The sequence below is a fragment of the Narcine bancroftii genome, chromosome 13, assembly GCF_036971445.1.
Source record: "Narcine bancroftii isolate sNarBan1 chromosome 13, sNarBan1.hap1, whole genome shotgun sequence".
Taxonomy (NCBI): Eukaryota; Metazoa; Chordata; class Chondrichthyes; order Torpediniformes; family Narcinidae; genus Narcine; species Narcine bancroftii.
In genome coordinates this window covers 35,625,018-35,646,067 of record NC_091481.1, presented here as the reverse complement: position 1 = coordinate 35,646,067, position 21,050 = coordinate 35,625,018, and the positions used below count along the sequence as shown (strand labels likewise).

General features: G+C 45.9%; 1 protein-coding gene across 1 annotated transcript in view; it reads left to right on the top strand.

Annotated features, from left to right (window-relative positions):
• Positions 1-14,045: 14,045 nt before the first annotated feature.
• Positions 14,046-21,050, top strand: part of eea1 (early endosome antigen 1) — a 123,464-nt gene continuing 116,459 nt past the window's right edge. The window contains exons 1-2 of the mRNA XM_069908165.1: positions 14,046-14,245; positions 14,512-14,638. The gene's annotated coding sequence lies outside the window, so the exon portion shown is untranslated. The remainder of the gene's footprint in view (positions 14,246-14,511; positions 14,639-21,050) is intronic.

The following is a 21,050-nucleotide window of genomic DNA, read 5'->3' as shown; positions in this document are numbered from 1 at the left end:
AGTGTCCTTGGGAATATTTTGTCCGGTCCCGGAGATTTATCCACCTTTATCTTTTTCAATACAGCCATCACTACCTCCTCAGTTATCCTTATATGCTTCATTACCTCCCCACTATTTTTCTTTACCTCAACTGGTTCAATATTTTTTTCCCTAGTGAATACCGAGGAAAAGAAATCATTCAAAATTTCCCCCATTTCCTCTGACTTCTCACTCAGCCTACCCTCACTATCTACAAGGGGTCCAATTTTATCTCTCACTAATCTTTTACTTTTAATGTACTTATAGAAACCCTTTGGATTTATTTTTACTCAGTCTGCCAAAGCCTCTTCGTGCCTCTTTTTGGCCTTTCTAATTTCTTTCTTAAGATTCCTTCTACACTCCTTGTAGTCCTCCTTCAAATTGTCAGCTCCCTGTTCTTTATATCTCTTGTACACCTCCCTTTTTCTCCTAACTAAATTTCCAATATTTCTCGAAAACCAAGCCTCCCTATGACTTCCAGTCTTTCCTTTGATCCTCACTGGGACATAACTACTCTGTACCCTCAAAATTTCTTTTTTGAATATCCTCCATTTTTCATTTACATTTTTCATTTTTCATCTTACTACCTTTTGCTTCTATTCTAAGTTTACATCCCTCTGGCTCTCTGGACTTGGTCCCATTCCCCTGCCACATTAGTTTAAACCTTTCCCAACAGCGCTAGCAAACAAACCCCCAAGAACATTGGGCCTGGCCCTGCTCAGATGCAGACAGTCCTGTCTGTACCAGTCCCATCTGCTCCAGAACCAGTTCCAATGTTCCAAGAATCTGAAACCTTCCCTCCTACACCACCTTTCAAGTCACAAATTCATTCTAGCTATCTTGTGGTTCCTACTCTGACTAGCTCGAGGCACGGGTAACAATCCAGAGATTGTAACCTTTGAGGTCCTACTCCTCAATTTACTTACTAAATCCCTAAATTCATCTTGTAGGACCTCAACCCTTTTTTTTCGTATGTCGTTGGTACCGATATGAACCACGACAGCTGGCTGTTCTCCCTTCCCTTCCAGAATGTCCTGCAGCCGCTCCAAGACATCCTTGACCCTTGCACCAGGGAGGCAACACACCATTCGGGAATCTCGATGGTGGCCACAGAAACTTCTATCTATTCCCCTTACAATGGAATCCCCTACAACTAATGCCCTACCACTCTTTTTTTTGCCCTCTTGGACAGCAGCGCCACCCACGGTGCCATGAACCTGGCTACTGCTGCCTACTCCTGGTGAGCCATCTCCCCCAACAGCATATCTGTTCTGCAGGGAGATGACTGCAGGAGACTGTACAGGGATTGAAAGGTTATGGACAGGGAACGGGGAGGTGGGAGCCGAGATGGCACGTTTCTGTACTGTAATTATTATTTATGTATATATATATATATATACACACTGACAACCCAACACCCAACCCCAACCAACCAATTTTCCCCTGCAACTGCTGCAACCGTGTCTGCCTGTCCCGCATCGGACTTGTCAGCCACAAACGAGCCTGCAGCTGACGTGGACATTTACCCCCTCCATAAATCTTCGTCCGCGAAGCCATATATATATATATATATATATATATATATATATACACACACACCCCTTTGGTATGTTTTGAAGGATGGGAGAAAACTGGAGCTCTCAGGGAAACCCCACGCAGACACAAGGAGAATGTACAAACTCCTTATAGACAGCACGGGATACGAACCCCAGACCCCACTGGCGTTGTAACAGGAATGCACTAACCACTACACTAACCGTGCTGCCCTTCGATCAGAATCAATCAGAGACTCACTTTTCTTTGTAACTTTTTACTTATTGCACTATGAACCATATTAACAACGTAATGTGCAAACGTTCTTCATTAAATATACACCGTGACATTTTTTTCTTTTTCTCTCCCCTTCCCTCCCTCCCCTCCCTTCCCACCCCCCTCAAAAATCAATAAATATTAAACATACAAAATACAAGAAAACAAAAAGCACACAAAAAAAAATCCAAAATGTCGTGTCGTCCACTTTTACATTTTTAAGTCTAATCACATTTATCTTCTTGTCACTTTAGGAGATAGAGGTCCAAAGTCAGCATTTTCTGTCATATTTCATATATGGTTTCCAAATTTATTCGAACAATGTATATTTGTCTTTTAGGTTTTTTCTAATGGAATATACTTATTCATTTCTATAAACCATTGTTGTATTTCTAGGTTCTCTTCCATTTTCCAGGTTGTCATTATGCATTTTTTTGCTACTCCTAGGGCTATCATAATAAATCTTTTTTGGGCTCTATCTAATTTGAGACCTAATTCTTTGTCTCTTATATTATTTAACAGAAAAATTTCTGGGTTTTTTTGTATGTTCTTTGTAATTTTGCTTAATATCTGACTTAGTTCTTCCCAGAAAATTTTCACTTTTGTACATGCCCAAATTGTGTGTATCGTTGTTCCAATTTCTTGTTACAGATGCTACAGCGAAAGCATCTATCCGATATTACATGAGACTCATGTAAGGACTCTTGCTTTGCACATTATTTATCATTATATTTTTTTCTCTGTATTTGCACTGTCAGTTCACTTACATTTGCTGAATGTGGAGGGCGTGGAGAAGGATGTCCTTGTCACGGTTCATCCCCAGCAATGGTGTGACAAAGAACTCCTTTACAGGCTGGTCCCAGGGATGCACACAAAAACAGACATCCAGAACGGCTTGAAGACCCTCAACTCGGTAAAAGACACCCTTTGGTCTGCCTGCAACCTGTTGGTCTTCCAGCACACGGAGATGTTGGTGAGGGAATGCTGCCAACTGGCACATTCCAGGCTGCAGGAGTACATGCTGAGGTTTAGTGCAACCAATGTGAGGGCACAGTGGGGGAAGGACCATAGACTAAAGTCCTTCAGTTACCAGGCACTGAGGGGCTGAGTTGGAGGGGAAGTCCCTTAACCAACAGAGGAGGGGAGGGGAGAAACGACAAGGTACCACAGGGGTGGCGATGCAACTAAACAGAGAACAAATGTAACAATGTGCAGTGAAGGAAATGCATAGTGTGAACGCAGTTTGAGTGGTTCTTTTGTGAATCATATAACCATATAACCATTTACGGAGCGGAAACAGGCCATGTTGGCCTTTCGAGTCCGCACCGGTTCACTGATTTTGTGCGCCCTCTTCAGGCATTGGTGATTTTAAGTGTAGTGTATCTTTGAGAATTTTAACATCTATCCATAGGTTCTCTGTACTTTGGATGTGAAATCTCATATTAAAATATTCAAAAACATTGGCTGTGTGGGAGAAGCCAGTGAGTGGCCGTGGACAATAGCTTCTCTACAAATCTCTTGTAAGACCACACTTGGAGTATTGTGTTCAGTTCTGGTTACTTCACTATAGGAAGGATGTGGAAGCTATGGAGAGGGTGCAACGGAGATTTACCAGAATGTTGCCTGGATTGGAAAATGAGTCTTAAGTGGCAAGGTTAGCAGAGCTATGACTTTTCTTTTTCGAGTGTAGAAGGATGAGAGGAGACTTGATAGAGGTCTACAAGATTATGAGAGGCATAGAGAGGGTGGACAGCAGCACCTGTTTCACAGGGTGGGAACAGCAAACACCAGAGGACATGTCTACAAAGTGAAGGGAACCAAGTTTAGGGGAGATATCTGGGGAAAGTTTTTTAGCAGAGAGTTGTGGGTACTTGGAATGCCTTGCCAGGGATGCTGGTGAAGGCTGAAACATTAGGGGCATTTGAAAGATTCTTAGGCACATGGATGGAAGAAAAATAGAGGGTTACAGGGAAGGAAGAGTTTAGAATCTTTTAATATATGGGTCAGTACAACCTCAAGGGTCTGTACTGTGCTGTAGTGTTCTATGTGTCAGCAAAGAATTACTGGAGGCACTCAATAGGTTGGACAACATTCACGGGTAGAAACATTAACTGATTATTTCTACTGTCTGATCTGCTGAGTTCCTCCAGCTCAAGATTCCAGCATCTGCAGCTTTTGTTTTTCATGAGAACAATTGCAATCGGAATGAATCTGCGGCATTTAGAAGCAGGTTGAACTGTGGGAAAGGGAACAATGAATGGTCCACTGCGAGTAGCAGCAATGAATTGGGAATTTAGCTCCTTTGACTGAGATTCAGGATCCCAAAGGCTTAATTTAAATTTTAAATATGAATTTAATTTAAAAGAAATTTAGACATACAGCACGGTAACAGGCCACTTCAGCCCACGTGTCCGTGCTGCCCAATTTACACGCAAGTAACCTATACCTCCAGTACTTTTCAAACAGTAGGAGGAAACTGGAGCTTCCAGGGAAAACCCACGCAGACACGCGGAGAACGTGCAAGCTCCTTACGGGCAGTGCAGAATTTGAACCTTGGTCCCGATTGCTGGTGTTGTAAAGTCGTTGCGCTAATCACTATGCCAACCATGAATAAAGTTTATTTTTGGAAATAAAAGATGCCACAAGTATAATTACAGAGATTTTTAATTGAATCGCTAATTTTCACAGGTACCACGATCCAGTAAAAGACTCTGTTTTGCATGCTATCCAGGCAAGTCGATCCATATTTAAGCACACAAGTCAAGTTTATTGTCATCTGATCATACAAGTACCCCCTGACGAAACCGTGTTCTCTGGTCCTCGGTGCAAAACACACAGACAAACAACCAGACTTAGCATACACACAGACAAACAATACATATACAGGACAAGTATTTTATCGATTAAAAAAAATAAATAAATATTGTTTTTTACCAATGAGAGGGTTAGTGTGAGCAGTTCCTTTGGAAGACCCATTCACTACTATTGAAAGCTATTTTCATAAAAGTGAAAATCCATCCAAATCCTTTTGTAAAAACGAATACAGGTTCTTCGTAAAAGCAAATTTCCATAAAGTGAGTATTCGTAAAAACAGGATATACCTGTATATACTTCCCTGAAAGTGGTGTCATGGGTAGACACAATTGGCCTTCATAAATCAAAGTAGTTGGGATGTAGAAGTTGTACAAGACATTGGTGGGGACAAGTTTGGAGTATTGTGGGCAGTTTTGGGCACCTAACTACAGGAAAGATATCAATAAGATTGAATAAATGCAGGGAATTATGGCGGGGCATTGCCAGGACTTGAGCTGAATTACAGCGAAAGGTTAAAGAGTCTAGAATGTTATTCCCTGGAGGATCGGAGAACAAGGGGAGATCTGGTAGATCGTGAGGGGTAGAGATAAAATAAATAAGGGGTATTGATAGGATAAATTTCCACTGAGTTTGGGTGAGACAAGAAGTAGAGGACATAGATTAAGGGTGAAACATTCGGGGGAACTTCTTCATTCGGGGGGGGGGGGGTTGAGATGTGGGACAAGCTGCCAGCTAAGATGGTGGGTGTGGGTTTGACATTTAAGAGAAGATTGGATGTGAATGCGGATGGATGGGGTATGGAGGGCTATGGTCTGGGTGCAGTTGATGGGAGCAGGCAGAATAAATAGTTTGGCGCGGACTGGATGGCTGAAGGGCCTATTCCTGGGCGGCAGTATTCCATGGTTCTCCAGTAGAATACAAATGTCTAAAATTACCATTAGCATTTCCTGCTGCCGCTTTACAGTCAGAGAAAGGAAAGCAAAAGAGTCACTGAATGTCTGTGGATTTGCCTCCAGCCGCACAAGACTCCAGTTCAGTTCAAACCATTGGCAACCTGTGGTGATATGACCACCAGCCAACTGCAGGGGATTGGTTGGGGGGGGGGGGGGAAATCTCTGTACCTGCAGGAAGACCACCTAGGGGGCCTGACTCCACTTAGCTGGCTGTCAATCAGCTGACCTGAATAGATCACTTCGGGGGCTGACTCCACCTGGCCGGCTGTCTATTAGCCGAACCGAATATAGACCTGAGCCAGCCCCTCCTGAGCCAGTCACACGGGGAGCCATCAGGGCATGAACTAGTGTTCAGACTTTTACTGGAATAAAGCCTGTTGTACACCACATAACCCGAGCCCAGATCCAAACCTCTGATGCAATGAGGAAGCCCTCAGCACATAGGGCCATTTGGGAGCCATTTTTGCCCTCAGCAAAATCCCAGTCCAGATACCTGGTTCCCATGATCCAGTCTCCAGCAGTTCGCAACCCGGTGTGAGTCCTTTACTCCAAGTTTCCAACCGCCCGCAGCCTGCGTGGGTTCCTCACCTGCAAGACGCCAACAGCTCACTGCCTGTGTGTGTGTGTGTGTGTGTGTGTGTGTGTGTGTCCTTCACCTGCAGAGCCCCTGGCTAGACCACAACCATGGTCACTGTCCTTAGGATCATCTCCTCTGCTTCTCCTTCTCAATGCAGGAGTGGGGGTGGGGTGTTGTTCTTCCCATTACTGGTGCCCTGCACCAGCCCGCTGCTCCCTCGGGGCCGCAGCCAAACATGGGTTGCCATCTTGGGACCAGACCCTGTGGTCGCAGGATTTAAAAGTCCTTAAGCAGGCCTTTCAAAGACTCTTCGGATCTGTCGGCAGATGATCTGGGCGGTTGGACCCTGTGGGGAGTACTGTGTCCCCGCTGCCTGCTCTCCCTGGGTCCACACCAGTAGCAACACTGGTGCTACAGCAACTCTGGCTGTGCCGCCTTTTTATTTCCCACTTTCTGCATATTCATGAATCCAACTAATAGCCTCCTAAATGGTACTATCATACCTGCTTCCACTACAACCCCATGCCTGGCACCCACCACTCTCTGACACTTAACACTTTTACTCAGGCAACAAAAGATAATGACTCTCTTACCCTAGTCAATGCACTTCACAATTTTATAAACTTCTAACAAATCATCTTTCAGCCTCCGACGCTCCAGGGAAAATACACTTAGCTTGTCCGGTCTCTTCATCTCCCTTCAATCCAGACAGCATCCTGGTAAGTCTCCTCTACACTGCATTTTTGATGCGTTGTCAGGCCCTCTCACATTTCTACAGGTGCACTGTGGAAAGAATACTGACAGGTCGCAGCACAGCCTGGTTTGGGACTTTAAGCACCCAGGAACACAGAAAGCTGCAGGAGGTGGAAAACGTAGCCACCCATCACAGACACCTAAGTGATTCGCTATCTCAAGAAGGCAGTCCACATCATAAAGGATCCCCATCACCCTGATCACAGCCTTTTCTCACCGCTTCCTTCGGGCAGCCTGGAGACCAGCACATTTAGTTTCAAGAACAGTTTCTTTCCGACAGCTGCCAGGCTCTTGAATCTCATCTTGTCACGTTAATCAGGGACTGTTCCCACACCACAAAAGAACTATCTGCGCTACTGTACTGCAAGGTCACTTCTTTAGCACCATGATTAATGTGTATATTTATTATCTAAGTATGTCAGAATCAGAATTTATTGTCATGAACAAGTCACGAAATTTAGTGTTTTGCAACAGTATCACAGAGCAAGCAAACATTCATATTACCATAAAAAAATTAGTAGTGCATGAAAAGTAAGTCTGTGGTTCATTGATCGTTCAGGTATCTGATGACAGTGGGGAAGAAGCTGTCCTTGTGCCGCTGGGTGCTCGTCTTTGGGCTCCTGTACCTTTTCCCTGATGGTAGCAGAGTGAAGAGAGAGTGGGGGTCTTCGAGGATAGAGGGTGCTTTATTTAAGACACCAGCTCACGTAGATATCCTCGATGGAGTGGTCTGTTGCCTGTGATGCCGCGGGCCGAGTTAACGACCCTCTCGAGTTTATTCTTTTCCTGAGGGTCATGTATTTATTGTTGTCTTTTTCAATTCAATTAAGTATTACAGCTTTTTTTTTAACATAGTACCGGTGTTGCTGCAGCAAGTAAAACATTTTGGTGCCTATGAACATTTTAAATGTGGATGATGGAAATCCAAATGGACTGATTTGGACCATCACCAAAGCACTAACTTTGGGGCCCCCTGCTTGCCAGATCAAGTGTATGCAGCTAAGATTTTGTTTAGCCTAAATTGTGGTTTCAGACACATTTTATCCCTGCTTCACAGACTTCAAGCAGTCAATGCATGAAAAGGATATGCAACAAAGTGACTAATATACAGTAAAAACACACCCGAATCGCTGGAGGAACACAGGAGGCTTCAGGCCTGAGCCCTTCTTCAAGCAGAATTCTGCTTGTTCTCCTGGTTCCTTGGAGAAACCACTCTTTCAACAACGAGGCAGTTTGTTTTGTGGTGATGGCAGCACTGCCCCTGGTGTGGAGCCAGGAGAGCAGAGATACAGCACTCTTCTGCGGGCTCCCACTGCCCAGTGGTTATGAGAGAACACCCAGGGGTCCCTGCTCAAGAGGGTGGCATCCATCTTCGGCAGCCCAAACTGCGAGGGGTGCAGCCTCTGAGGGAGCAACGGAACGGCGCAAGGCACCAGAGTGTGGGGGGGGGGCGGTGGGGAGAACAAAGCCCCTCCACAGCGCCAGCGACCTGAGTTCGAATCCAGCACTGCCTGAACGGAGTTTATGAGATCTCCCTATGTCAGTGTGGGTTTCCTCCGGGAAGCCTGGTTTCCTCCAAACAGGTGGGGGTTGGGGAATTTGGGCAGCATGAAGGGCCTGGTACCGTGCTGCATATCTAAATTAAAATTTAAAAATTTGAATTTAAAAAAAAGTTAAAGTGAACAAATTTTGTGTATTTACGTACATCACAATTAAAGAATCTTGAAACTTGAAGACAAGTTCCAACTGAATACAGAATGTTTGAGTTAGAAACAGCCCCTTAAGACCACACCAACCAGCAAGCACCCATCTACATTAACTCCATGGCATTCTTTCCCCCTCACTTCTCCCAGTCACCTGCAACCCTGGACGCAATTTGCTGGGCTAATTAACTGGCCAAGCTACACATCCTTGGGACATAAAAGGGACAACCAGAACATCCTGGGGAAGCCCATACAGTCATGAGGAGAATGTGCAAAGGCAGCCCCCCAGGGTGAGCACTGAACCTGCATTTCTGGGGGCTCTAAAATCTGTGCCACACTGGTACCCTTCTCTCTGCCCTCTCTGTGGCTGCCAATTCTGCCTCGGTATTGTTGCCTGACTCTTCCCTGTTCATGAGCCAAAGGCAGAGCCACTGTTCCTCTTTTTAAAAATTTTTAAAATTAAATCAGATATACTGCACTATAACTGGCCAATTTGGCCAGGGTCGGCACCAGAACGTATGTTAGAGGGGGGCATTAGCAAGTTAGAGGGGGGCAGGAACCAACCTGTCCACTGTGGGGTGGCAGGCAGGGGGGTCGACGGGGGTGGGGGGGAGGGTGGTGCGGTGCTAGGTGGAGCCTACCTGTATTTGAGCCCATCCCTCTGACGTGGGATAGGTGGGGGCTCTTTTTATTGCATCAAGCATCACTAGACAATACTGACACTTGACACACGCTAGTGACGTGACCGGGGGCAGGTGAGAGGGTTGGGGGCTTGTCTGATGGCCAGGGATGACTGTCTCACCTCATTTGGGAGGAGCAATGTCTGCGGATGTCTCCCATTGGCGCCGACCCTGAATTCAGCCCTATGAATCCATGCCACTCATTTTACACCCAATTTACCTACACCCTGGTACGTTTTGAACGGTGAGAGGAAACCTGATCCCCGGGGAAAACCCACGCAGACACGGGGAGAACATACAAACCCCTTACAGACAGCGCAGGGTTTGAATCCCAGTCCTAATCGCTGGGACTGTAAAGGCATTGTGCAAACCGCTACGGCAACCGTGCCACCGCCTTTTAATTCTAGTGCACCAGTGGCCTGTCTCCATTATTCTAACTTGTCCTAACTTGGGCTGTTTGGTTCACCGCTCTTGTTCTCATTAATAGGCCCTTTGTAATGGCCTTGTAAAACCAGGCAACTTACTAGGTTGAAGACCCAGATACAGGGCAAGCCCAAGTCCCAGATCTCCCTCAGAAGTGATCAGGGAACCCAGTAAAACTTACCCGGGTGCCCTCATCTGCCTATTTAAAAGGGGTGTAGCGGGTCCCCAGAAACTTAATCAAACTGGCTTGGGAGGTTCCGAGTGACATCATGACATCGCAATGTGATGACGCCATTTGGAACGTGCGGGGTTTTAAAAGGCTGCGTGGGTCTATTTGAGTAAATGACTTTTACTGAACTTCGACTCGTCTACGTTGGATCATTTTCTCGTTCTTCATTTCACACTGCAACACAGTTGCTACATTGGTGATCTCAATGCGGATTTTGGACCCAACATGGACCACGCAGTGGTTTCGCTCAAACTGCCTGTCTTTTGGACCACTCAACTTGAAGTCTGGTTCAGGCAGGCTGAGGCCCAGTTCCACATTCATAAGCTAGAAGTGGGCGCCATTAAGTACTATCATGTGGTAAGTGCCCTCGACTAGGGCATGGCCAGTTGAGTGGTGGATTTCCTTCGGGACCAACCAGCTCTCAGCAAGTATAAAGACCTAAAAACCCTCCTTCTCTGGATTTACAATCTCTCACAGCATGAGCGGGCTACACAGCTCCTCAATATTGATGGTTTGAGGGACTGCGGCCCATTGGAGTTAATGAACAACATGTTGGCACTGGCAGACGGCCATAAGCCTTGCTTATTCTTCAAGTAGCTGTCTTAGAACATATGCCAGAAGACGTCCACCTCATGTCAACTGACACTTAACCATAACCATATAACCGTTTACAGCACGGAAACAGGCCATGTTGGCCCTTCAAGTCCGTACTGGTTCACTTGAACAACTCCAAATTCAAAAGGATTGGTGAAATCTTTACTATGTATTGTCAACACCAAAGTCCCTGTAGTTGACACGTCAATAACCCTCGAACAGTGGCCGCCCATGCAGACATTCTGTGGCACGCGAAACAGCAAGGCACGAGGCCCACAGAAATTAGTGCTATGTCACACCCAAAGGCCCAGGCTCCAAGATAACCAGCGACAAGGGTGCATGTTCCCCCAGACAAGCATGACTTTGTGACAATGGCTATGGCGGCTGGCCACCGTAACAGCCTACTCTATATTTGGGACTAACTCTCCCAGAGCAAATTTCTAGTTGACATGGGTGAGGAGGTTAGTGTCCTTCCTCCTTTGGGCTTTGACACGGGACCGGTGCTCACTGCAGTGAATAACATTTCGATTCGTACGTACGGCACACATACTATACACCTGAAATTCAGCGAGAATAAGTTCACATGGAAATTCATTCTTGCTGCCTTGTCCCGGCCATTGCTGGGTGTCAACTTCCTCAGAGCCCACTCACTGATGGTGGACTTAAAAGGGCACCAGAAGGTGATTCCACAACGTTCCAGATTTTCCAACTTGGAAAAGCCAAACTACCCACCCTGCACCTAGATGCCGTGGAGTACTCGAACAACAAATTCGCCAAACTTCTTGTGGAGTTACTGAACATTGTCACTCCCCAGTTCTCCACTGCCAACCCAAACTTGTCATCACAAAGCACATCCTCACCCAAGGACCTCCTCTACACGCCCAAACCTGACGTCTGCTGCCCAACAAGTTGCAGCTTGCAAAACAAGTGTTCCACAAAATGGAGGAACTAGGATAGCCCGTGGTGATCCCCACTACATATGGTGCCCAAGGTCACGGGAGGCTGGATACCTTGTGGAGATTATAGGCACCTCAACGACACTACCAGTGCAGACCGCTACCCTACACAGGACTTTACAGCTAATTTTCATGGGGCCAGGATATTTTCTAAAATTGATAGTGTGTGGGTACCACCAAATACCTGTAAACCTGGAGGATGTTCCCAAGTCGGCCATCATAACACTGTTCGGTCTCTTCGAATTTTTGAGAATGCCTTTTGGGCTCAAAAATGCTGCATAAACATTCCAGCAACTGATGGATGCCCTGAGGCATGGCAAGAACTTCCTTTTCATATACTTGGACGACGTACTTATCGCCAGTCACTCCCACGAAGAGCACCAGCAGCATCTGCGTTTACTCTGCCACCACCTACAGGAGTTCAGGTTAACTGTGAACACTGCCAAGTGCAAATTCGGGCAGTCCTCTCTCAAATTTTTGGGACATCAGATCAGTAGCCAGGGTGTCGTTCCATTGCCTAGCAAGGTGGAAGCTATCTCAAATTTGCGAGGCCAGATACCATTAAAGGACTCCGGGAATTTGTGGGTTTGGCCAATTTCTATCATCACTTTCTAATCTCTGCAGCTCATATTATGAAACCCCTCTTAGACCTCAAGTCCAGAGGTGCCAAAGAACTCGAATGGTCAAAGGAGACGATGGTAGCATTCCAGCAGACCAAAGACGCCCTAGCGAAGGCAATATTGCTGGTCCATCCACAAATGGATGCACCAACCGCTTTGATGATAGAAGCGTCCGATGCGGCAGTAGGCAGGATCTTGGAACTGTATGCCAATGGACAATGGAAGCCTCTAGCACTTTTTTAGTTGGCACCTCCGCCCTCCGGGAACGAAATACAGCACATTGGATAGGGAACTGCTGGCACTGTACCTAGCAGTCAGGCTCTTCTGCTATTTTTTGAAAGGCAGGGACTTCACAGTTTTTACTGACCACAAACCGCTTAATGTTCGCCTTCATGAAGGCATCAGATCCCTGGTCAGCCTGCCATCAATGCCACCTATCTTACGTATCTAAGTTTTCAACCAGGATTAAACATATCTCTGGTAAGGGTAATGTGGTGGCTGATGCCCTGTCCCATTCCTCCATTCAAGTAGTACGTGCCCTCTCTCCGGGTGTAGACTACATGGCACTCATCAAAGCTCAGCGCCAGGATGATGAACTCCTGGCTTATAGAACTGCTGTCACGAGCCTGTAACTCCAGGATGTAGCCTTTGGGCCACAAGGTACCACTCTCCTGTGCGACATTTCCACAGGTCAGCCTCATCTTATCGCCCCTGCTGCGTGGAGATGTTGCATTTTTGATGCCATTCACGGACTGTCTCACCCCTCCATTTGCCTGATCATCGACAAGTTTGTATGGCATGAACTCAAAAAGCAGGTCATGTACTGGGCAAAGACATGCATGGATGGCCAATCTGCAAAAGTGCAAAGGCACATGAAGGCGCCGCTTCAGCCTTTCCAGCCACTGCAGATTTGTGGACATTGTTGGCCAACTTCCGGTGTCACGAGGATCTAGGTACTTGTTAATGATTATTGGCAGATTCACCAGATGGCCGGAGGCAGTTCCTTCAACAGACTCTTTGATCGATTCATACACCAGAGCTTTTATTTCTGCCTGGGTTTCTTGGTTTGGCCTATCCAGACACGTCATCTCTGACAGAGGCCCACAGTTTACCTCCGCACTCTGGAACATTGTGTCGCAACTGCTGGGAATGCAGCTCCACCACCCGCAGTCGAATGGCCTGGTGGAGCGGTTCCATAGGCACATGAAAGATGTATAATGGCCCGCCTCCAGGGACCTGATTGGGAGGACGAGCTATCCTGGATCCTCTAGGGAATAAGAATAGCACCCAAAGAGGTTCTCAACTATGCATCGGCCGAGTTGGTTTATGGAGCCCCGCTCGTTGTACCTGGGGAGTTTGTGCCTGCAACATGCAGAGAGGAGATGCCACCAACTGAAGTCTTTGGCAGACTGCAAAAGTGGCTTGGAAAATTGGCCCCAGTTCCCACGTCAAGGCATAGAAGAACAACACCCTTCATCCCAAAATAACTCCAGGACTGTGAGTTTGTGTTTGTGCGTAGAGGTGCACACGAGCCATTCTTACAGAGGCCCTATGAGGGTCCCTACAGAGTGCTATGAAACAATTGTACAACTTGTGTACTGGACAGTGGGGGGCATCCAGAGACATTTACGATTGACCCACTAAAGCCCGCTCATCTCGACCTTGATCGTCCCTTGCCACAACCCCCAATGCGAAGGCGTGGATGACTGCCCAAGAGAAGTGGACAATAATGACAGCAGAGGTTTAGCCTCCTATCGCCAGTTCTGGGAGGGGTGGGGGGGCAGCCATGTAGCAGCTCACCGGAGGCTTAATTGAACCGGCTTGGGATGTTCCGAGTGACCTCATGACGTCACAATGTGATGATATCATTTGGAACGCATGGGATTTTGAAAAGCTGCGCGTGACTGAGTAAACGACATTTACTGAACTTCACCTCAACTACGTCTGATCATTTTCTCATTCTTCATTTCACACTGAGACACAGTTGCCTCAGGGCAAATAGCTCACCCAGTTACTCTGGAACTCTAAACAGAAAGAACACCAGGAACAGGGGATTCCCTGTGACTCACCACGTCATCACAAGGGCGGGATCCCCCTTAAATTGGTGATTTGACAGGTAGGTTAGGCTGCTGTTTGAAAGGTGCAGGAGGCCCACACGACCCAGTCATTTCACCTGGGTCCTAGGAAGGCTGCAATTCGAAATCACCTAGTGTCTTTCACCAAGGTTTTGGTCATTGGTCCAACATCTTCTGGTGGCTCAACTGTCAGATTTTCTTATGAAGAACCTTGGAACCATATTAAAACACATCAATAACAGCCTGCGTATCTGTTTCGTCTTCATTTTTTGCATACTAACCATTTTTTTCCCCGGCATCTATCTAGGATGGCCGTGAAGCAAAGGTGAAGCCATAGCCGTCCCTTCAGCTGTTGGAAGTCTGATTACACATGTTCCCATCGCCCGGTCCTGGTGCATCAGGGCTGCCTACAAGAGATCACAAACCAGCAACTGGTGAGACAACATTCTTATCAAGTGATTTTACAACAAAAACAGATGGGTATTTACACAATGTCGGTAAATCTATTCTGAATGTCTACATTTACTAAATAAACATATCACACCTTCTGAAACCGAGGAAGTAAAGAAATCAGGGTAATCAAAACACACACCCGGTCTTTGCTTTATGAGTTGGAATTTTACCATCAAACATAAAGAAAAGATTAAAGTTCACAACCTACGTCAGTAGCTATGAACTGAGATCACAGGACACATTTTAAATGTATTGTTCAGAAATTAAATGAACCACGTTTGAATTTTAAAATAACGACTAATATATTGGACTGACGTCTGCTGCCCAACAAGTTGCAGCTTGCAAAACAAGTGTTCCACAAAATGGAGGAACTAGGATAGCCCGTGGTGATCCCCACTACATATGGTGCCCACTCATGTGGGGTGGGGCAGTCTGTTTCTGCCAATTGCCAAACCACTCATCCTAATATTCAGCAAGGCAGGCGAACCTGAACTCCTTGTCTGCTTGTTAGTAAAATGCAGGGAGCGTGAGTGCTTTTGATAATTGAGTGTTCCTCCCAGGGACTCAACTGTATACTGTCAGGCAACACATTGTTCTTTGTGTTTCTGCTTGCTTGACAAGAAGATTTTTGTCCGTGAAATGAATCCAATGCACTTCCAAGTCTCTCCATTAATCATTGCAGATTCAGAATGCCCGAAATATCCATTTGAAATGAGCTCCCTGTCACAACTAGAAATCTTCGTGAAGTATAGAACTGGTTGAGTATGAAGGAGTCCATTTGTGTTATATGATGCCATTTTTTAAAATGAAATTTACCTCAGAGTATGTGGTGAACTGTGTGGAAAATTTACCTCAGAGTATGTGGTGAACTGTGTGGAAAGCAGCCAAAAAGTGAAACCTTTCAGATCATGGAAATATTACATAGAAACAGAAAGTGCTGGGAAACACACAGCAGATCAGACATCATTTGGATGATTTTAGATCAATGACATTTCATTAGATTTCAGATTTGTTGTCAGAGTACATACATGACGTCACATAATACCCTGAGATTCTTTTTACTGCGGGCCAGTGCGGAAAAAAAACTGTACCAGGGTATACATGTAAACAAATAAAGAAATGGAAACAAACTGACTGTGCAATACAGAGAAAAAAAAATCACAAGTAAGAGTCCTTAAGTAAGTCCATGATTGAGTTTGTCATTGAGGAGTCTGATGGTGCAGCTGTTCCTGAACCTGGTGGTGCGAGTCTTGTGGCATCGATACCTCTTTCCTGATGGCAGCAGCGAGAACAGGGCATATGCTGGGTGGCATGGATCCTTGATGATTGCTGCTGCTCTTCGACGGCAGTGTTCCCCGTAGATGTTCTCAATAGTTGGGAGGGTTTTGCTTGTAATGTCCTGGGCTGTGTCCACTACCTTTTGCAGGGATTTACGATCGCGGGTATTGGTGCCCCCATATCAGACCTTGATGTAGCCGGTCAGCACACTTTCCACCACACCTCTGTAAGGTTTTTGGTGTCATACCAAATCTCCGCAAACTTCTGAGGAAGTAGAGGCGCTGATGTGCTTTCTTCACGATACCATTTGTGTGTTGGGTCCAGGAAAAGACCTCCAAGATAGTGATTCCAAAGAACTCATCCTCTCCACCTCTGATCCCCCATTGATCACTGGATTGTACACCTCTGGTTTTCCCTTCTTGTAGTCAACAATCAGCTCCTTGGTTTTGGTGACATTGAGTTGTTTGTTGTTGGTGCACCGTTCAGCCGAGCTTTCAATCTCCCTCCTGTGTGCTGACTCATTGGCCTTTTTTATACGCCCCACTACTTTGGTGTCATCAGCAAATTTGTAGATGGTGTTGTTGTTGTAACGACCCACACAGTCATAGGCGTCGTGAGTAGAGCAGGGGTCTAAGTGTGCAGCTCTGTGGTGGTCCGGTACTGGTATAGATTGCGGAGATGTTCTTGCCAATCCTTGTTGATTGTGGCCTGGAGATGAGGAAATACAGGATCCAATTACACAGTGGTGTGATGACTCCCAGGTCTCGGAGATTGGTGATGAGTTTTGAGGGAATGATGGTGTTAAATGCCAAAGTGTAGTCGATAAAGAGCATCCTAATGAATGCATCTACACTGTCCAGGTGTTCCAGGGTTTTGTATAGAGCCAGTGAGATGGCATCCGCCATAGACCTGTTACTACAATAGGTGAATTGGAATGGATCCTATCACCACTCAGGAGCTGATATGCTTTAACACCAGCCTTTCAAAACATGTCATCACCGTGGCTGTAAGTGCCACTGATCGATAGTCATTAAGGCAGGTTACTACACTCTTCCTGGGCGCTGGTACGATTTTTTTTTTTTTTTTTTTTTTTTTTTGGCGCTGGTACGATTGATGCTTGTTTGGAACAGGTGGACACCACATCTTGCCAGAGTGAGACGTTGAAGATACCCGTGGTATGGATACATCGGTAAGTTGGTGAGCGGAGATTTTTAATACTCAGCCAGGTTGTCCGTCTGGACCGCGAGCTTTTCTCTGATTCAGTCTCCTGAAAGCAGAATTGAATGAAAGTAGGCAGCAATTCTGATGAAATGTGATCGAGCTGAGATTTGAACTCTGCTTCGCTCCGCACAGACACCGCCTGATTTGCTGAGAGAGTTCCAGAAATTTCTGCATTTACGGAGATAGATAAATGCGTGTCATTGGTGTATTTGCAGTGGGGTAGATTATGAAAATTGTAAAAACAAAGGGCTGATGTTTCTGCTTTTCAAAACTTGAACAATTTACAATAAAATGAACGTATCTTTTGAAAAATATTCCAGAAGGTATCTGTCTACTCTGTGTTTTAGAGACATTGATTACTAGCTGACAGTTAACAGCTAGCTCTTGCAATCATATTTATTTTCCCCAAAATAAACTTTATCACAATAAACATATACACAATGGAAAACAGTGCCAAGTTTTTTTCACTGTTTTAGTGTCACATTTATATTTACATTTTGTTACTATATATTGTAATGTGGATCGTTAATTTTACCACATCACTTCATTGCCACTAATGTGGCCTCCCAAGGTGACTCTCCCCTCCACTGTTACTTGGGAGGCTTCTTAAATAACTTAGAGATGCAAGGTTCAAAGAGTTTACTTACTGATGCCTTCCACCATCTCAGGAAACTGTTCACACACACACTCATATACATATACATACACCTCAGAGTGGGGCAGCACTGTTACTACAGTGTATTCTTACATAGTTACAAAATAGTTCACATTATCCTGACTACATAACAATGGTCTTCCAGCAGCTCTATTAGGTTGCAGGTGCAGCAGGTTATTAAGAAGGCAAATGCAATGTTGGCCTTCATCGCTAGAGGAATTGAATTCAGGAGTAGGGAGGTAATGTTGCAACTGTTTAAGGTACTGGTGAGTCCGCACCTGGAGTACTGTGTCCAGTTCTGGTCTCCATATTTGAGGAAGGATATACTGGCTTTGGAAATGGTCCAGAGGAGGTTTACTAGGTTGATCCCTGGGATGAAGGGGTTGACTTATGATGAATGATTAAATCGTCTAGAATTGTATTCGCTCGAGTTCAGAAGAATGAGATGAGATCTTATAGAAACATATAGGATTATGAAGGGTATGGATAGGATAGATGTAGGAAGGTTTTTTTGAGCTGGCCAGGGAAACTAAAATGAGAGGACACAGTCTCAAGATTCGGGGGAGTAGATTTAGGACAGAGATGAGGAAAAATAGTTTTTCCCAGAGAGTAGTGAATGTTTGGAATTCTCTAACCAGGGAAGTGGTTGAGGCTGCTTCATTAAACATATTTAAAATTCGGTTAGATCAATTTTTACATGATAGAGGAATTAGGGGATATGGGGAGAAGGCAGGTAGGTGGAGTTAGGTCATAAATTAGATCAACAATGATCGTATTGAATGGCAGAGCAGGCTCGAAGGGCCATTTTTGACCTACTCCTTTTCCTACTTCCTATGTTCCTATGTTCCTATTGACCTACACATTGTACAATATACTTCTGTACTGAAATCCTTAGTGCTGTAGCCAGACAGGAATGTATAAAGAGAAACTATAATAGTAAATGAATTGAATGAAATAAAAGGAGACAATAAATACACGTGCAAGATATATATAGATATTCACAGTAATGACATCACTCATCCAAATCCTTCATCTCCATCCTGTATTCTGACACATCATTTCCAGTCAGTCGACTAATGATGGCGGTGTTAGTGAACTTGTACATTGACCTGGAGCTTAACTCGGCTACGTGGTCATGGGTGTAGAAGAGGGGACTAAGCATGTAGCTTTGGGGTGGCTCCTGTGTTAATGGTCAGAGAGGAGGAAGCGATGCATATCCAATCCGCACTGGGTTCGAGTATGCTGACAAGGAAGTCGAGCTGCAGAGGGTCGGACAGAGCCCCAGGTCCTTAAGCCTTGTCCTGCATTTTGCTGGCCTATTGGTGCTGAATGTCAACCTGTAGTCGATGAAGCATAGCCTGACATAGGTGTGCCTGCAGTCTAGGGAATCTAACGCAGAGTGGTGGGCCAGCGAGATGGCATCTGTCGTTGACTTGGGATGACAGAAGCTGTTGCCACCAGCAATAGGGCAGGCCACCTCGCTGATCTGGAATGCCCTTTTGATGCAGATGGGAACCTCTGATCACTGTTGAGAGAGATGGAATATATCCGCAAAATCTCCAGCCAGTTGGTTCACCCAGGTTTTAAGGACCATTCGCGCCAGACACTTTCTGAGGATTCATCCATCTTTTCTTTTTTTAAGTGCTTTATTTTTCAATTTTTTCCATAAATATATTCGTTCAGTCTTTAAACTTTTATGCATTTCAAATATATATTAAATGTTTACAAACAAAATAAAAAGAAAAATGTCCCAGTTTTTTGCTCCCCCCATCCACAAATATAAGAATATAACTTTACACACCATCAGAGCTCTTGTTTTCTTCATGATTCCTTTTCAGGGAGGGACCCCTATATAGTTGAAGGATGGTTGCCATATCTTAATAAAAGTGTCTTTTAAAAAAAAAGTTATATGTAATTTCCTCCATGAGTATACAACTCGAGATGGCAGAGGTCGACAGCATCGAGTCCACGCTGCTGAAGATCCAGCTGCGCTGGGTGGGTCACGTCTCCAGAATGGAGGACCATCGTCTTCCCAAGATCGTGTTATATGGCGAGCTCTCCACTGGCCACCATGACAGAGGTGCACCAAAGAAAAGGTACAAGGACTGCCACATTGACCACCGCCAGTGGGCTGATATCGCCTCAAACCGTGCATCTTGGCGCCTCACAGTTTGGCGAGCAGCAACCTCCTTTGAAGAAGACCGCAGAGCCCACCTCACTGACAAAAGACAAAGGAGGAAAAACCCAACACCCAACCCCAACAAACCAATTTTCCCCTGCAACCGCTGCAACCGTGTCTGCCTGTCCCGCATCGGACTTGTCAGCCACAAACGAGCCTGCAGCTGACGTGGACATTTACCCCCTCCATAAATCTTCATCCGCGAAGCCAAGCCAAAGAAAAGAAGAAATACAACTACGCATCTCCCCGGCCCATCGAGCAATAAGAAGGGGAGAGTTGGACTTCCAGGTGATTGCTATACACTTCTTGGCCACAGCCAGGGCCACCTTAACAAAACAAATTTGAAATTTAGTCAGTTTAACCATAAGGTTGCCCAGAAGGTCCAGCTCTGTGTTGTGTGTGAAGGTCACTCCTGTTATCTTTGTTAGTGTTTCAGCGAGATCATGCCAGAATGATCTTACCTTTCACACACGACCATGTAGGATGTAGAAAGGTTCTAGTTTCAATGCCACACCTAGGACACATTTCAGATATTTCTGATTATGTAGTTGTAAGCGCTGCTGTGTGAGTCCTTAGGAGGGCGGGGAGTGGTGGGGGGGGTGGGGGTGTCCTCAGTGACAGGTAGTATCTACAAGTTTAGGTGGTCCAGCAGTCGTCTGTGCCTCTGAGACCATTGCAGGACAGGCTCCTGGTCAATGGTCGGTAGGTGCAGGGCTCCCTGCAGGTTGGCTGGATCTGGGGTGGTCGGGGCAGCCGGTGGTGTGGGCGGGATGGTGTCTGACAGAGAGGGGTTGTAGGTGTGGGGCAGGTCCGCGGGGAGTGGGGCCCTCTGGAGAGGCGGAGAGAGGGTGTCAGCTCCCGGGGGATCCTGGATGGCCCAAGGGTGCCTGGGGTGAGAGGGCTGGGCCCCTGCTAGTGCCAGGTTTCTGGTTGAGACAGTGTCCTCAAGTCCATTACATAGGTGTAATTTGGGTTTAAATGGACCTGCTCGACCAGGGGGTCGGATTTATGGGTCCTCGTGTTTGCGGAGGAGCACTGGTCCCAGAGACATCGGCCATCC